Source organism: Gopherus flavomarginatus (assembly GCF_025201925.1).
Source record: "Gopherus flavomarginatus isolate rGopFla2 chromosome 11 unlocalized genomic scaffold, rGopFla2.mat.asm SUPER_11_unloc_1, whole genome shotgun sequence".
Taxonomy (NCBI): domain Eukaryota; kingdom Metazoa; phylum Chordata; order Testudines; family Testudinidae; genus Gopherus; species Gopherus flavomarginatus.
Window position 1 is genome coordinate 1456418 of NW_026114602.1, and position 17089 is coordinate 1473506.

The 17089-nt window shown below is 41.6% G+C and overlaps 2 pseudogenes; one reads left to right on the forward strand and one right to left on the reverse strand.

Annotated features, from left to right (window-relative positions):
• Nucleotides 1-2829: 2829 nt before the first annotated feature.
• On the reverse strand, nucleotides 2830-12776 carry LOC127040896 (olfactory receptor 11H12-like; annotated as a pseudogene).
• LOC127040900 (olfactory receptor 4D5-like) lies at nucleotides 9304-10099 on the forward strand (annotated as a pseudogene).
• Nucleotides 12777-17089: the final 4313 nt, after the last annotated feature.

Genomic DNA, 17089 nt, shown 5'->3' on the forward strand with positions numbered 1-17089 from the left:
AAGGGACAAAGAAAGCAAAACAGTAAAATTTCCCTGGGGCACAGCATGCATATCCTACTTTTTGACTAACTCTTATCCATCTAAGGCTAATACTTCACCAATTGCCCTTAAACGGTGCAATTGTTCTATGTTAACGTCTGTATTCCTGACACCTGGATTGCAGCATTCCAACAGTTTTGCTTAAAGGTACAGACAGCATTTCTTTAATCCTTTCTATTTTCACGATATAATTTATTCTACTTTCACAGTATGTAAGAAGTTTATCCTAGGTTGTTTGCTTCAGTCTATAGATATTGGAATACCTCTCCTTAACCCTTTGTCCATCCTAGGGGGCTGTGGAAAGTCCTGCCACTGACTGAGCTGCATCCATTGTTACATGCATACATGTCTTAGTATCCTCGTAGAGTCTGCCAGGTACTATTACTCTGCTTTGTCAACAATAAACCTGGCCAGGTGCCTTCTCTACTTACCCAAGTCTTGTGGTCATTGGGGAGTTTGATTGAGGTCTGCTGTGCCAGCTATCTGTGTAGAGCTGGGACAGCACAAAAAGAACACACATGCAGAGCCAAACATCTGATGACGCTGGTGACCCCTACGTGCTCCCACTCTTGGTTATAGCACCTGGAAGACTGTATGAGGTGTGAGTTTGTCTAAGGTGTCTGGGAAAAATCTCAACTTGGTTGCCACAAGTGTGTATGGTACTTATTGAGGGAGAGGCGGATCGGGTGTTAAAACCATATACTGGCCAGATTTTGACCAAGGCAGGACAGTACTGCTCTGGTGTCCTAGGCTGGTAGTTAGAGAGGCTGTGTGTAACTGCAGCTGGGTGTATCCCTACCTGTGTGAATGCTGGTGAAAGTACAAGCTTGGAGGGCTTTTCAGCTTGTTACAGCAGCTCAGTGTGAGAGGGAGCCCAGACTGGTGGGTCAGAGGGCTCAGTGGAACCCCAATTCCAGGTGGCACCCAGAGGCGGGACTCGTTAGAGGGTGATGCATACTTTATTTGTTTATATATGCCTATATGTATGGAAACTCAAACCATTTTGGACCATGTTGAAATGACACATGGAGAATTTCATTCTCCAGTGATAGTGTGTTTCTTGTGGGTTCTCGCAGGGATTAGTTCTTGGCCCTACACTCTTTAACATCTTTATCAATAATCTTGTGAATAAAACATAAATTATCACTGATCAAGTTTGCAGATGACACAAAAGTTGGGGGAGTGGTTAATAATGAAGAGGACAGGTCACTGATACAGAATGATCTGGATAACTTGGTAAACTGGGGACAATCAAACAATATGGCTAAATATTAACATATACATCTAGGAACAAAGAATGTCAGCCATAGTTACAAGATGAGAGACTCTATCATGGGAAGCAGTGACTGTGAAAAAGATTTGGGGATCAGGGTGAATAATCCTCTGAAAACGAGCTAATGGGATTCTGAGAATTATTCCCTGCATAAATGGGAATATTGAGTAGGAATAGAGAAACAATTTTCCTTCTGTATTTGGCACTGATGCAAACATTGCTGTGTTAATTTCTGATGCTCACAGTTTAAGAAGGATGATGATAAATTGGAGAGGTTTCAGAGAAGAGACACAACAATTAAATGGTAAGAAAACCTGCCTTATAGTGATAGACTCAAGGAACTCAATCTGTTTAGCTTAAGAAAGAGAAGGTTAAGGGGTGACTTGAATACAGTCTATAAGCATGTACACAGAAAAAGATATTTAACGGGCTATTCAATCTAGGAGGGAAAAGTATAGCATGATTCAATGGCCAGAAGTTGAAGCTAGAGAAATTCAGACTGTAAATAAGGGATATATATGTTTTTTAACAATGAGAGTAATCAATCATTGGAACAATTTTCTAAGTGCTGGGGTGGATTCTCCGCTACTGACAATTTTAAAATTAAGATTAGATTTTTTTTCTAAAAAAAATATGTTCTAGGAATGATTTTGGGGAAGTTCTATGTCCTGTGCTGTAAAAGAGGTCAAACTAAAAGATCAGAATAATTATTTGTGGCCTTAGAGTCTTGGAATCTATGATGGGCATAATACAAAAAGAGAGAGCGACCAAGAGAACCTCAGTTTGTCCTCTTTCCACAACGGTAACTTCATTTAAAATCTTTCAGATCAGTAACATTTACATTATATTTCACCATTATTATTATTATTTATTATTTATTATTCTCCTTACTCCTTCTCCACTTCTAAACACAGTGAAGGATGGATGCCAGAAACCAGAGTGCTGTTGCTGAATTCATCCTCTTAGGGTTCAATAGCCTATGAAGATGGCAGGACTTTCTTTTCTTTACCTTCTTCCTCCTTGCTTATGCTTTGACTATAACGGCCAATGCCACCATCGTCGCCACAGTGTGGAAGGATAACCGCCTTCACACACCCATGTACTTCTTCCTGAGCAACTTCTCATTCATGGAGATCTGGTACACCACAGTCATTGTGCCCAAGATGCTGTCCAGCTTCATAGTGGAGAGGAGCATCATATCTGTGTCGTGCTGCATCTTCCAATTCTATGTCTTCTTCTGCTTGGGAACTACCGAGTGCTTGTTCCTGGGTGTGATGACTTATGATCGCTACATTGCCATCTGCTACCTGCTGCACTAAAGGACTCTGATGAACAAAGAGGTCTGCACCCAGCTGGCTGTTGGCTCTTGGGTGAGTGGTTTCATTGGCCATTTGCCCCTCACCATCTCTACCACTCAGTTCTTCTTCTGAGGCCCCAACAAGATCAACCACTTCTTCTGCTACCTGGCACCAGTGCTGAACCTCTCATGCACAGACACCTCAGTCAGCGAGATGATATTATTCACCTTCGCTTGGGTCATCATCCTCTGCTCCTTCCTGCTCACTATGGTGTCCTATTGCTACATCATCTCCACCATCTGCAGGATGCCCTAGACCATTGGCAGACAGCGGGCCTTTTCCACCTGCGCCTCCCACCTCATCGTGATCACCATTTTCTACAGTACTGTCACCTTCATGTATGTCTGGCCCACGATGCGCTACACTTTCCAGGTAGACAAGGTAGTCTCTGTCTTCTACTGTGTAGTCACCTCGCTCCTCAACCTTGTAATCTACAACCTGAGGAACAAGAAAGTGAAGGAGGCGCTGAGGAGAGTGCTGTGCAGCAGAAGAAGGCTGAATTGGAAGAACATTGGACTCATTGACTGGGATAGTTAAGTGAAAAGGAGGGGGATTGTGGAAGACTTCAATGTTAGCCTCTCCTATCCACCAAGGCCAATGGTATAAATGATGATGAAAGCTATTGGTCAGCAATTGATACTAGGGTGCTATTCCCATTTCTGCACTGCAGTTAGAGAAAGAAATACTTGTGTGGGGGAGGTCAGGACTTCTGTGTTCTTATCAAGGTTCCTTCCCCACTCTGAACTTTAGGATACAGATGTGGAGACCTGCATGGACACTTCTAAGCTTAATTACTAGCTTAGATCTGGTATCTCGGCCACCATCCAGAATTTTCAGTGTCTGGATCACCCCCTTTCCCCTCAAAACCTTCCCCTCCCTGGGTAGCCTTGAGAGACTCCTTCACCAATTCCCTGGTGAGTCCAGATCCAATCCCTTGGATCTTAAAACAAGAAGAAATTGACCATCCCCCCTCCTTTCTCCCACCAACTCCTGGTGGATCCAGATCCAACCCCCTTGGATCTAAAAACAAGGAAAAATCAATCAGGTATTAAGAAAAAGGCTTTTAATTAAAGAAAAGAAAGGTAAAAGAAAACCCTCTGGGAGAGATTAGCATACCAGTTACTCTCACAGACAACAGATTCAAAACACAGAGGATGTTCCCCTGAGCACAAATTTAGTTACACAAAGAAAAAATACCCAAATACCTAATTTTTGATAATTTCCTTAATGGTACCAAGACAAGTTACAAAGAAAATAAACATAAACCTTTTTATCCCTTTCTAAAACTTACTACTCTGATAAAAGAGTCTGGTTCCTTGATCTTTTTCACTCTGGCTGAAAACTGAACTCTAAACAAAGGAAAGACTTCCCTCCTTCCTTTTGAAACATCTTGTTCCCCTGTTGGTTCCTCTGGTCAGGTGTTAGCTAGGCTAGGTGAACTTTTTAACCCTTTACAGGTAAAAGAGGCATTAGCCTTTAACCATCTGTTTATGACAGTTCTATTCTCAGATCTTGGAGAATTGTGAGGTTTAATGGTTAGACTGGAAGGCGGGGGGGCGGGGAGTCAGGACTCTGGGTTTTATTCTTGGCTCTTTCAGAGGAGTGTGGTCTAGTGATCTAGTGGGTTAAAGCAGGTGAGGGATAGGATTTAGGACTCCTGGGCTGACTATGGGAGAGGAGTGTGTCATATTAGCAGAGTCTCAGATTCAGGATTCATGGAGTCTATTACTTGCTGTGCTCCTGACCCCCTGTGTGATATGAAGCAAGGTAACAGGCCTTACTCACCATTGTGAAACACACTTTTTTGGAAGAAAATAAGTCTGTTAAGTGGTTTATTGGCTGAGCAAAGTGAGGCCCTAAACTCAACCTGATGGTATTCCTCTGTTTTTCTGCAAAATGGTAATGTTTGAATGCCCAGATCAGCATTTTCATGGATTGTTCTAGGCACCAGTGGGCAGAACCCTAGTGATTTTGGGGAAACCAGAGGAGGGAATTGGGGATACAGAGTTTCCCTGACATTTGGTTAACAGGGCCAAATTTTCACAGCTATTTAAATTCCTACAGATGCAGATAGGTGCCTAGTCGGATTTTCAAACATTCCTAAGCGGGTGAGGTTCCTAACTCTCATTCAGATCACACCAACTCCCTCTCTGTACTCCACACCCAAGCATACAAACAAACACACATACATCCACACACATCTCAAGTACCTAAACACCCACATAACTCTGTGTCAGATATCCCAGCATCCCTAACACTCCACAGATACCCAACACACACCTCCAGCCAACACCCCTACACACATCCAAACCTGAATATGAGTAAACACATACCTGACAGCTACATTCCCACATATTAACATTGAGAAGCTTCCACCCACCTCAACTCTCCCCTCACAGCCCCAGCACCCCGAGATAACTTGAGCCAATACATACCTGTACCCCATATGCACACACATATAGTCACCTCATATATATAATCACGCCATCCCCTATCAAAAGCACCCCATACCCCATTTGTAACCCCATCCCTTGCAGCTACACCCACACACTGGACACTCACATCTTCAGATGCTACACACTAGCCCAACAAAGACCCTAACCTCACACACAAAGATGTCCCACTCCACTTTGAAATTCACACCCCACACTAAGAAGTTCATCTCCCAACATATTCCAACCCCACATATATCTCACCGCATTCTCTTTCTCTCTCACACACACACAAACACGTCCACGCATACACACACACTCTTCAGCAATACTCCATCTTACACTTCTCAACACACTGAACCTTCTCCACAGATATCCATTGTACATACCCCACATCTCATTCTCCATAACACCTCCAAACAAACTTTGCACACACATCCTCACTGACAAATGAACATCTATCCCAAAAAACTAACCCTCTCTCTCCCACACTTTTAAGCCCTACACACAGATATGTTCATACACATTACATATTTTTATCCCACAAATGGTACTTTAGTTTATTTTGTTAAATTTTCCCTCCTTGTAATTTTGATGATCTTAACAATAGAGGGGGAAAGAGGGGTGTTTGTGTGTTGGACAGCCAGAGAAATAACCAAATGAGGAAAACAGCTTCTTGAACAAAGCTTGTACCTTGCTAGATTAAGTTTTAGGCTTTTCGGTGTGTGTTTTCACTTTTATTTGCTTTGAATCATCTCTACTTTTAATAGGCTTTACTGGGCATCACTTAACCTATGTCCTTTTGTTAATAAATTTGTTTTATTTTTACAATAAACTGTCTTAGTGTTCAGGTTTCAGAGTAGCGGCTGTGTTAGTTTCAGTGCTATGTTTGCAGGAAAGCATGTATTTACCCCAGCTAAGTTAATTTATTTTTATTATTTTATCTTGTAGAACTGGAAGTGACTTTGAAAGGTCATTGAGTCCAGCCCCCTGCCTTCACTAGCAGGACCAAGTACTGATTTGTGTTCCAGATCCTTAAGTGGCTCACTCAAGGATTGAACTCACAACCCTGGGTTTTGCAGGCCACTGCTCAAACCACTGAGCTATTCCTCCCCCCATAGTGTTCGTTTTCTCTTTAAAGGAGGAAACAAACTTTATTATTTCTTTGAATGTTGCAGGAGAGGGCTGGATACTTCAGGGAACATAGTTTGGGGAAAAGTCAGGACTCAGAGTGTGTTGGGGTCACCTTGTGAGTAGCCACCAAGGCTGGTGGAGACTAGAGAATGTGACTAGGGTGTTGCTAGCAGGCTTCTGGAGTCACAGTTGCTGGGATGCACAGATATGAGGGGTGTGACCTGAATACTTGTCTGCAGCCTGCTGTTCTGTGCACTGCTTTCCCTGGGTTATTCTTCTGTTGTTCCCAAGAGCCAGTGTTAACTGCACCAGTGTAGCTGGCTGATTCAGCAGACCTCAACATTAATCATAAAGACCACAGGCTCAATTTGGTGATGAAAGGTCAACCAGGTTTATTGTCAACAAAGCACAATATCAGTAACCTGCATACCAAGCTACAGGTTCACTAGCACATGTTTGCCCATCACATAGTGTTCTCCCCATGATCAACACAAAGTTGCCCTTCCTATAACTCTACTTGCACTGAGGAAAGGATGCAATCTGGGGACCATGCGGTTTTTCTGCATACACAAGGGATGCAGGATGGAAACTGTGTTCTATCACCTCTGTGCACACTTTGTGTCTGATACAGTAAGGTCATGTACCCTGAAGTTAAGTAATATTGATAAGCTATTGTCAATTCATTTAGAACTTTCCTTTTATGCATTGAGACAAACAAGTTAAGTATTACACTCCAGACGTTATTAGTTACCATACTTGTACCTTGTACCCGATAGGTGAACAAAATATCCTCTTCCATTATCTTGTCATTCCTCCTTATCTTACAGGAGGTCTGTGTTTTCCTGTACAATCCTTCTAGGAATGTTAGTGGTTCCTTTTCTAGCAAGGCATTCTCTGGTTCACCACCTACTTCGTTTCATATAATAGCCATGCCTTGACCTCCAGTAAGTTCTAAACTGGCTGCTGGTGCCCAGAGAAGAGAATCACAGCAGCAGAGCAATTAAGGCACCCATGTTAACAGGGCAGGTAGTGAAACAGCTTCTCACTAGTCCGGATTGCACTCCAGGATGTGACAGATTGGTCTGCACAGAGGTCACTGAGAGCAGGATGTGAAGAGGACAGCCTACCATGCCCAAATACAAACATAATGAGGTCACGGAAGCCCCCTTCAGTTACTCCTAGTTGCCCCTCCTGCATCCTTTGTGCTGTTTCCTGGGCAAAACGGTCACCTGACTTCCACATCTCTCTTCGTTCTCCAACTCCTCTGGCTGGCTCTTGCAGGGTGGGCCCAGGCCATCAGTTGCCAGGATACAGAGTTTCCGGCCATTGCCTGGGTCCAGGGAAATAGATGACAGTCACACCTACTCTCTAAAGATCTCTGCAACCATCACACAATCTTGTCCTACCACCTAGATATTTGTACAATGCACAGAGGAAACTGAGGCACACATTGAGTTCATAAAAAAAATTAAGAAAATTTTCACTTCATCACAGACAGGGCTAAGTGCTTTGTGGCAAGAAGAGCATGGAATTGCAATGAAACCGTTGAGCTGGCGTGCATGACTTCTGCAGAGGCAGGGAATTGGTTTGCAATGCAGGTGTCCAGAAGAGAGGGGACTGGACACTCAAGTGTGACAAAGTGGGATGTATAAATTGCTAGTTTGCACTGGGACAGAGTGGCACGTGTGGAACTCAAAGTGGAGAGCTTGTGTTGTCTAAAGCTGGTGTTTGGGGAGGGTTTACCCTGCTGGGTACAAGCCTGTCCCATGTTGTAAGAAGGTAGTAGTGATTAAATCTGGATGCCTTGAATAACCTGAATAGTGACACAGCTATGCTCTCCCTCCCTGATTTCCCCAAACCATTCCTGCACCACTGCACACACTTGCAGTGACATGCTACTGTCCTCTGTACAAGAGATTATTAGCAGTGGTTGACATTCATCTGCAAAAAAAAAAAAATCTGTCTCATAAAAGGGGTTTTGTTGGAATCAACATTTTTGATTGGAAAAATCACTTTTTCTGGATGGACAATCTTAATTTTTCCTTAGAAAATGTCAAAATAAACTAAAGTTTTAATTTCATTTGGATTCAGTATTTTTATTTCTTCCATTTCAAATGTGAGAGAGTGTGTCATAAACAGATGGTTAAGGGTTGCTGTCTCTTTTACCTGTAAAGGGTTAGGAAGCTCAGTGAACGTGGCTGACACCTGACCAGAGGACCAATGGGGAGACAAGATACTTTCAAATCTTGGTGGAGGGAAGTCTTTGTTTGTGCTTTTTGTTTTGTTTGTTGTTCGCTCTTGGGGCTAAGAGGGACCAGACGTAGACCCAGGTTTTCTCCAATCTTTCTAAATCAGTCTCTCATGTTTCAAAATAGTAAGTACTAGCCAGGAAATGTGGATTAGTCTTATGTTTGTTTTCTTAACTTGTAAATGTGTCTTTTTGCTGGAAGGATTTTTACCTCTGTTTGCTGTAACTTTGAATCTCAGGCTGGGGCAGGGGGGAAGTCCCTCTAGTCTATATGAATCTGAGTACCCTGTAAAGCATTTTCCATCCTGATTTTACAGAGATAATTTTCACCTTTTCTTTCTTTAATTAAAAGCTTTCTTTTTAAGAACCTGAATGATTTTTCCTTGTTTTAGAATCCAAGGCATTGAGTCTAAAATCACCAGGGATTGGTGGGGGAAAAAGGAGAGGGGAAGGTTAATTCCTCTTTGTTTTAAGATCCAAGGAGTTTGGATCAGTGTGAAGCTTCCCAAGGCAACTCAGGGAGGGGAAAGTCTGCGGGGGAAAGGAGGGGGGATGGTTTATTTCTCCTTGTTTTAAGACCCAAGGGGTTTGGGTCTTGGGTTCCCCAGGGAAGGTTTTGGGGGAACAGAGGGTGTGCCAGACACAGACTTCTGGCTGATGGCAGCATACCAGATTTAAGCTAGTAATTAAGCTTAAAAGTGATCATGCAGGTCCCCACTTCTTGAACCCTAAAGTTCAAAGTGGGGAAAAAACCTTGACAGTGCTGTATTTTTTTCACACTTTTTCACATTCTCAACGCCCAATTCTACAGTTGAAAAAATGGGGTAAAATCATAGAATCATAGGATTAGAAGGCATCTTGAGAGGTCACCTAATCTAGTCCCCTTCACTCATGGCAGGACTAAGTATTATCTAGATGTCAATGACTCCTCAGTTAATTCCCCAAAACTGCTGTCAGGTCTCCTCTCTCAATGCAATATCATCTCATTCAATGAGTGCCTGCTCCAGATGTTCTTCTTTCACTTAATCGGTGCTGCAACAATGTTTTGTCTTGTGATTATGGCAGTGGATAGGTATGTGGCCATCTATAAACCACTGCGCTACTTGGCTATCATGAACCAGGGTGTGTGGGGGGTGGGCTGGTGACAAGGGCATGGCTAGGTAGATTTGCTCACTCTATTGTATAGATTGAACTGATACTCCAGTTACCATTCTGTGGTCCTAATCTCCTAGACAATTTCTATTGTGATGTCCCTCAAGTCATCAAACTGGCCTGCACCAATACTTACTTGATCGAAATACTGATGGTCTCCAATGGTGGGCTGCTCCCCATCATAGTCTTCATCATTCTACTCACTTCGTACACTGTCATCTTAGTCAAGATAAAGACACATATCACAGAAGGAAATCCTAAGGCTTTGACCACCTGTGGAGCCCAGATCATCGTTGTGAGCTTAATTTTCATTCCAGGCATCGTTGTCTATGCTCAGCCCTTCAAGAAACTCCCCATAGGCAAGATGGTCTCAGTCCTGTACACTCTAGTCATCCCCATGCTAAACCTGATGATCTACATGCTGAGAAACACTGAGATAAAAAAGACCATTATCGGAGACTGATGAATAGAATGCTAATGCCAGAAAAAAAAAAGACTTGATTTATTTTTGAAGGGTCATTGCTGCTAGAAACCAGATCTCAATATGTCATGCAGGGGATATATATACCTGTCATGTGAAAAGAGATCAAATGCTGCTCAGTCATGAACAATTATGTCAGAGCCAAGGGCCTGAATCATCAATGAGGTCGCTGGGGCCAGCTGGTGTAAATCAGCCTAGCTGCCTGAGCTTAGAAAGCAAGATCCCTAGCCAGTGTAAATATTCATAGGTCTATTGCAGTCAATAAGCAAAATCCCCAGCTGTTTTAAATAAATGCAACTCCATTGGAGTCAATGGACCAGAATCCCAGGTGGTGTAAATCAGCAAAGTACCATAGGCTATGTAGGCCAGATCCATAGCTAATGAAATTTGACATCACTCCCTGAAAGTCTTCCATCAGCTGAGGATCTGAGTCTGATAATTTTTGCTAAAATTCTATGAATAATTTTAGAAATAGGAAAAAAAAATCAGAGAAACAAAAGTTTTTTCAGGAAAATCTTTTAAAGGAAGAATATTTTATGTATCATAAGTAATTTTCTAAATACCATAATATTATTATAGAATGTTCCAAATTAGCAATATGGATATTATATTATATGGTTATTCTTTTCTCCTTATACACAGTTGTTGAATATTAGTTTCTCATCTGATTAGTAAGCAGTGTGATTGAATAAAATCCATTCTTTACTTTCACAGATAATTAGAGTTAATTCTTTTATACAACATTTCTAGTTCTATTTTTGTACATAAAGTTTAAACTAGAATTCTCTTTGGTTATCTTTTCCATTAATCCTGACATCAAAAACATAAAAATATATTTATAAACAGAACTGGTCAATCTTTTTTTTTTAATAGAAACTTATTTAACAGTAGCTTTTTACCAAAAGTTGGAAATAATATTAAAAACATTTGGGATCTAAGTGTGGTGACACATTTATCCAGATAACTGTATTCAAATATCACCAGACAAAAAGGGCAGATATACAAGCCAGCATCCCTGCACACACACTCATTTCAGTTTCCTATCTTCTACGCACACACACTGAGGAGGGCATATTTCCTCCAGCAAAGACACACACACACACGCACACACACACACACACACACACACACACACACACACACACACACACACACACACACACACACAGACAGACATTCCGCCCTCTCCTCCAGTTCTCAATTGTGTTCTGAGTACATTGTCAAATGGGAATTTTTATAGTATGACCTAGAGGTAATGCAAAATGCTGTGTGTGCTCCCCCTGCTTCATTGGAGTCTGAGCCCCCAGAAGGAAAAGTCCTCATATCCCATTGCCCATCCCCCTGACCAGCCAGTCCCTGCAGAGTGCGGATAGAGCAGAACCCCCTACTGCTCCCTCAGCAAGGTCCTCTTCAGAGCCTGCTTCATCTCCTTGTTCCTCAGGCTGTAGATCAGCGGGTTGAGCAGGGGGGTCCCCACTGTGTAGAAGAGAGTCACCACCTTCCCACTGGCCCCCGAGACTGCCGGGTTGACATAGTTGACCATGCCAGAGCCGTAGAACAGGCCCACGACAGCCAGGTGTGAGAAGCAGGTGGAGAAGGCCTTGTGCCGCCCAGCCCTAGCTGGCAGCCTCAGCACAGCCCTGATGACTAGCCCATAGGATGCCAGGATGAAGAGGATGGTGGCGAAGATTACAAGGGAGCTCAGGGCATAGCAGGAATGTTCAGCCTGGGGAGCTGGGGTGCAGGAGGCAGTCAGCAATGGGGCTGGGTCACAGACAAAATGATCCAGGGTGTTGGTGCAACAGAAGGAGAGTTGGGAGATTAGGGTGACAGGCACTATGAACCACAGGAAGCCAATAAGCCAGCAGGAGGAGGCCAGCACCCAGCAGCTGTGTGGGGACATGAGGACGGGGTAGCACAGTGGGTGGCAGATGGCCAGGTATCTATCCAAGGCCATGGCAGCGAGGAAGAGGCACTTGGTAGCCCCCATGGCCAAGAAGAAATAGCACTGCATAAAGCAGGCAGAAAAGGAGATGGGGAGGCCGAGGGACACCAGGTCAGAGAGCATCTTTGGCACCGTGGTTGTGACTTAGGAGATCTCCAGCCAGGAGAAGTTCCCTAGCAGGATGTACATGGGCAAGCATTGGAGGTGGGAGTCCCGCAGCACGGTCCACACAATGCACAGGTTGCCTGCCAATGCCCCAGTGTAGGCGGAGGAGAGAAGGGGACAGAGGAAAGTGCAGATCTCCCAGTCCATGGAGGTGAAACCCAGCACGATGAACTTGGTCACTGGGATGGTGTCGTTAGCCGGATGTATCGGGGGCCCTGGAGATGAAAGGACACAATCAAGAGGATTCACAGGTTCTACCCAGAGCGCTGGGAGGGGAGAGGGGTCTAGTGGTTACAGTAGTAGGAACTAGCACACACACAATCACAATCACTTTCTCTGTCTCTCTCTCTCTCCTGCATATCATATTTCAGATTTTGCCTGGGATCTGACACTGATGCTGGGTTTTTCTGCCTTTGGAAACCCTACGCACTAGATAAAGATCCTGCACTGAGGTATTGAGCCAGCTGTCCTACCTGGCCAATGAACTCTTGCTCCTGCTTCCGTAGCTTGATCTGCTCCTATGGACCTGGCTAGGATCACAAACCCCATCTGTGCTGGTCAAACCAGTGGATGATGTCACAGAAGCAGAATGAGCTGATTTAATGTCCCCTCCTCCCTATTCTTCAAGACTAACATGGAATTGACTGGGCTGGGGCTGCACATTTGGGCACCTAAATCCACTTGAGTGTCTGGCCCTAAATCTCTTTGGTAAATGGGACTGGAATCCTAAACCAGTAAAGCACCTTGGGCAAATGTACCTCAAACCTTCCCCCTGTCAAGCTAATGAGTGGCACAGAACTGAAGAGAGAGGACATTTAAAAATTCCTTACCTTGAGTTTGGACAGCTCCAAGGATGACATTAATCATGGATTGGCCCAAAAGGCTCTGCTGAAGGAAAATCTAGATCAAATATATAAAAATCTGTATGAATGTATCCATATGATTAAACTCTACAAATTATTGTTGCGCTTGAAATGAATGTATAGAGCCAAATGAGAATTATATTATTTATGGTTTATATTAGTGTTTATTTAAAAGAAAGTCCCTGCCCCAAGCATTTTACACATTATATTTTCCAAAATAAATTAAACTGGTAAATTAAGAGTTACAGTTTATATTAATTTTGTGACTTAGACTGTCAAATAAAAAACAGCATGCTATATTAATTAAAAAATTTGATTAAAATGAAAAGTATTCAGAATTTTGATTAAAATAAATAACTACCTAAGATTTCAATTCCTATATTAATTTTATACAAATATATGTTACTCATAGACTCATAGACTTTAGGGTCAGAAGGGACCAATATGATCATCTAGTCTGACCTCCTGCACAAAGCAAGCCACAGAACTCTACCCATCCACTTCTATAACAAACCCCTGACCTATGTCCGAGTTATTGAAGTCTTCAAATTGTGGTTTGAAGACCTCAAGCTGCAGAGAATCCACCAGCAAGTGACCCATGCCCCACACTGCAGAGAAGGCGAAAAACCTCCAGGGCCTCTGCCAATCTGCCCCGGAGGAAAATTCCTTCCCGACCCCAAATATGGTGATCAGCTAAACCCTGAGCATGTGGGCAAGACTCACCAGCCAGCACTCAAGAAAAAATTCTGTGCAGTAACTCAGATCTCATCCCATCCAACTTCCCATCACAGACCACTGGGCATACTTATCTGCTGATAATCAAAGATCAATTGCCAAAATTAAGCTATCCCATAATACCATCCCTTCCATAAACTTACCAAGCTTAGTCTTAAAGCCGGATATGTCTTTTGCCCCCACTACTCCCCTTGGGAGACTGTTCCAGAACTTCACTCCTCTAATGGTAAGAAACCTTCATCTAATTTCAAGTCTAAACTTCCTAGTGTCCAGTTTATACCCATTTGTTCTTGTGTCTACATTGGTACTAGGTTTAAATAATTCCTCTCCCTCCCTAATATTAATCCCTCTGATATATTTATAAAGAGCAAGCATATTGCCCCTCAGCCTTCTTTTGGTTAGGCTAAACAAGCCAAGCTCTTTGAGTCTCCTTTCATAAGGCAGGTTTTCCATTCCTCGGATCATCCTAGTAGCCCTTCTCTGAACCTGTTCCAGTTTGAATTCATCCTTCTTAAACATGGGAGACCAGAACTGCACACAGTATTCCAGATGAGGTCTCACCAGTGCCTTATATAACGGTACTAACACCTCTTTATCTTTGCTGGAAATACCTCGCCTGATGCATCCTAAAACCGCATTAGCTTTTTTAACGGCCATATCACATTGGCGGCTCATAGTCATCCTGTGATCAACCAATACTCCAAGGTCCTTCTCCTCCTCTGTTGCTTCCAACTGATGTGTCCCCAATGTATATCTAAAATTCTTATTATTAATCCCTAAGTGCATGACCTTGCACTTTTCACTATTAAATTTCATCCTATTACTATTACTCCAGTTTACAAGGTCATCCAGATCTTCCTGTATAATATCCTGGTCCTTCTCTATTAGCAATACCCCCCAGCTTTGTGTCATCCACAAACTTTATTAGCACATTCCTGCTTTTTGTGTCAAGGTCAGTAATAAAAAGGTTAAATAAGATTGGTCCCAAAACCGATCCTTGAGGAACTCCACTAATAACCTCCTTCCAGGCTGACAGTTCACCCTTCAGTACGACCTGTTGGAGTCTCCCCTTTAACCAGTTCCTTATCCACCTTTCAGTTTTCATATTGATACCCATCTTTTCCAATTTAACTAATATTTCCCCATGTGGAACCGTGTGAAATGCCTTACTGAAATCGAGGTAAATTAGATCTACTGCATTTCCTTTGTCTAAATAATCTGTCACCTTCTTAAAGAAGGAGATCAGGTTGGTTTGGCATGATCTACCTTTAGTAAAACCATGTTGTAATTTGTCCCAATTACCACTGACCTCAATGTCCTTAACTACTTTCTCCTTCAAAATTTTTTCCAAGACCTTACATGTTACAGATGTCAAACTAACAGGCCTATAGTTACTCGGATCACCTTTTTTCCCTTTCTTAAAGATAGGAACTATGTTAGCAATTCTCCAATCATACGGTACAACCCCTGAGTTTACCGATTCATTAAAAATTCTTGCTAACGGGCTTTCAATTTCATGCGCCAGTTCCTTTAATATTCTTGGATGAAGATTGTTATCAATTTCTACTTTCTATTTAAATAACAAATGATTACTCATTAATAGTAAGTCCATATATTATTGTTTTCCAGATTCATTTCACATGTTAAATTAATATTTACATACTATGTTAATTTCTAGATTTTTGATTAAAATCTTACAGTAATAAGTATATATTGTGTTGATTTCCACATTTGTTAAACATGTTGCATTAATAATTATATTGGATAAGAATTCCTATTATCATTAACATATTTAATAATGATATATTCTTATTTTCATTAAAATAGTAAATTAAGAATTATGCATTACTTTTGTCTAGATTAGATTAAATATTACATTAGTAAGTATATTTGTACTATTTTCCAGATGTTATAAAAATAGTATTAATGATAAATGGTACTTCCCAGACATGGTTATAATTTTAAGCTAATATGTATATAAATGTCTAGTTTTTATGAAAAAAAACCCAAAAACTGAAAACTACATATGTTCTTAGATTTGATTAAAATATTACATTTATAGTTCTGATTTTTTTAACCTCCAGAGCCGATTAAAATATTGAGTTGATAATTCTGTATAGGACAAATTTCCAGAATTGGTTGAAATATTGGGTTATGAACACTATATTATGCTAATTCCCAGGTTAAAGTCAAATATTAAAGTGGTAAATATGTATTTTATTAATTCATAGATTAGATTGGTAAAATTAAAGCCTGGAAATATTAAATCAGTAAATATATTTTTATGTATTTCCAAATTTGATATAAAAAATCCTGTGTCAATTCTGGGATCCGGACAAACCCAGAGAAGTATCTGCTCTGATTATCTCAGAACAGAGAATATACAACAGATCAGAATATCACTGAAAGGGGGTTTACAAAAAGGAATTGTATTTTGTTTTTTTCTTACTACTTTAGGAAAGAGAGGGAAAAAAATCCATCCAAAATGTTTTAAAGCACTTTTCTATTTCTTTTAAACTGAAACATATCAGTCTATCTAACTGCCTATCTATTCTAACACTTACTTTTTTGTTTATCTGGCTGCCTGCCTGTTAGTCTAAAATGAAAAGCTGCTCTTTGCTGAAGAACTATTGGCCAGTACAATAATGTTTACTGGACGCTATCAATAATTTAAGCCTTAGCAATTCGTATAACTTGAATTGGCTTTCAAACTGGTGTAGTTACACCACTGTGCAGACACACTTTGGTCACAAAGAAACTGATTTCAGTGTAGTTTAAATCTATTCTCAATTAATTTAAACTAAACCAGAATAATTAGGTTTTAACGGAATTAAGAACATCCACATCCCTTTTGGCATTCATTTAACTATATCAGTTTATATTAACAGTGTAAATTACACTAGGTGAGGCTGAAATTGATGTGGTCTTCTCTGGTTTTATTAGGATATTACAGGGAGGACTGAGATGTTTCCTGGGAGCACTAACACCTGCATTGAAGAGGGGAAGAGATTAGAACTGAAATTCGAGTACCTTTCTCCACCATGTCAATTAGTCATTGGAATTGAATGGGTGTCAGTGGAAAAACAATGTCCCAGATCCCCAGCTAGTGTAAATCATCAGAGCTCTATGGAAGAAGGATAGTCAGGTGTAGTGGTCAGTGTGAGTGAGGCTGAGAGTCAGGACTCATGCGTTCTGTCCCCAGCTCTGGTACGGAAGTGGGGCCAGAGGGATAAAACATTGGCAGTAGCGTAGCTAGGGGGGAAA